This window comes from Lepus europaeus, chromosome 18 (genome assembly GCF_033115175.1).
Source record: "Lepus europaeus isolate LE1 chromosome 18, mLepTim1.pri, whole genome shotgun sequence".
NCBI lineage: Eukaryota > Metazoa > Chordata > Mammalia > Lagomorpha > Leporidae > Lepus > Lepus europaeus.
This window is the reverse complement of record NC_084844.1, coordinates 16,615,487-16,617,722: the sequence shown is the minus strand read 5'-3', so window position 1 is coordinate 16,617,722 and position 2,236 is coordinate 16,615,487.

The window sequence follows — 2,236 nt, the reverse complement described above, 5'->3', positions numbered from 1 at the left end:
TGAAAGACAGAGTGATGGAGATATGGGGAGAGAGAGATTTTTCCATCTGCTAGTTCACTCCCCAGTTGCCCAAAACAACTGGGGCTAGTCCAAAATAGAGCTCGTATGCAGAAACTCCATCTGGAGCTCATGGTGGCAGAAACCCAAGTAATAGGGCCATTATCTTGTGCCGCCAAGGCACATTTGCAGGAAGTTGGATCAGAAGCTTGGAGTAGCTGGGATTCGAATCAGATACTCTGATAAGGGATGAGGCTGTTCCAAGCAGTGCAGGTGTTCCATTGCTGTACCACAATGACTGCCCTTTAATTGTTGTCTTAATCACTGGGAAAACACCTGCCCTTATTCATTTTATTTTTTAAAAGATTTTCTTTATTTATTTGAGAGGTAGAGTTACAGACAGAGGGGGAGAAAGAGAGAGAAAGAGAGAGAGAGAGAGAGAGAGAGAGAGAGAGAGAAAGGTCTTCACTCCCCAGATGGCTGCAATGGCCAGAGATGAGCTGATTTGAAGCCAGGAGCCAGGAGCTTCTAGGTCTCCCACGTGGGTGCAGGGGCCTGAGCACTTCAGACATCCTCTGTTGCTTTCCCAGGCCATAGCAGGGAGCTGGATAGGAAGTAGAGTGTCCAGGACTTGAACTAGTGTCCATATGGGATTCTGGCACCACAGGCAGAGGCTTAGTCCACTATGCCACAGCACCGGCCCCTGTTCATTTTTATAGAGTAAAGATTTATGCTCTAAAGTGCAGTATAGACCAAGGGATGGATTTCTTCCATTATTTCAAATTACAAATAGGATTTAAAGCACATAGTTCACACTGTTGTGCACTTTGTTATTTTTCTTATTCTTATCATGCTCTTATTTCTTAAGAAGAGAACATTGATATTAGTAATGTGGATGCTTCTCTGAAAAATATTGATATAAACCTACAAAAGGAGAAGTACATGGTTGATAATAGTGTTCAACTTGTTAATTTGGAGGCTTTTCTGTAGAATTTCTGGTACTATACTTACTTGAGTTATCTAGGATCAAACTTTTTCTTTTTAATTTTTATTAATATAAAGATACCAGATTTCATATATTCCATAAGAACAATTCTAAGAAGATGTCCATACATCCTCCCCTCCTTCTCTCTTTCCTTCCCTCATTCCCCTTCCTTCCTTCCTTTAATTTTTACAAACGCATAATTTCAATGTACTCTATGATCACAGCCTTAATGAGCCATTAATCATAATGGTTAGCAGTAAAAAGTAAAAAGGTCATAGTTCCACAGGAGTATAAACAAGAGCTAAAAACCCATGAGATGTCCATTTCATTCCTATTCTTTTTTTTTTTTTTTGACAGGCAGAGTGGACAGTGAGAGAGAGAGAGAGACAGAGAGAAAGGTCTTCCTTTTTGCCGTGGGTTTACCCTCCAATGGCCGCATCGCGCTGATCTGAAGCCAGGAGCCAGGTGCTTCTCCTGGTCTCCCATGTGGGTGCAGGGCTCAAGGACTTGGGCCATCACTCCACTGCACTCCCGGGCCACAGCAGAGAGCTGGCCTGGAGGAGGGGCAACCGGGACAGAATCCGGAGCCCTGACTGGGACTAGAACCCGGTGTGCCGGCGCCGCAGGCAGAGGATTAGCCTATTGAGCCGTGGCATTGGTCATTTCATCCCTATTCATTTTTTTTTTGTATTCAGTATTCTCCCCCTTTTGGAGAAAACATGATATTTGTCCTTTTGAGATTGGCTTATTTCACTAAGCATAATGTTTTCTATCTGTTTTGTGGCAAAAAACAGGATTTCATTTTTTATGGCTGAGTAGTATTCCATAGTGTGTACATATCACATTTTCTTTATCCAGTCATCAGTTGATATACATTTAAGTTGATTCCATGTCTTAGATATTGTGAACTGAGCTACAATAGACATGGAGGTACAAATAACTCTTTCATATGCTGATTTCATTTTGTTTGTTAAATTCCCAGGAGTGGGACAGCTGGATCATATGGTAGATCTATTTTCAGATGTCTGAGGAATCTCTATATTGTCTTCCATAATTATTGTACTTATTTACAAAGCCTATAATGTCATTTATTATCATAATTTTTAAAAATTTATTTGACAGATAGAGTTAGACAGTGAGAGAGAGAGACAGAGAGAAAGGTCTTCCCTCCTTTGGTTCACCCCCCAAATGGCCGCCACGGCTGACACTGTGCCGATCTGAAGCCAGGAGCCAGGTGCTTCTTTCTGGTCTCCC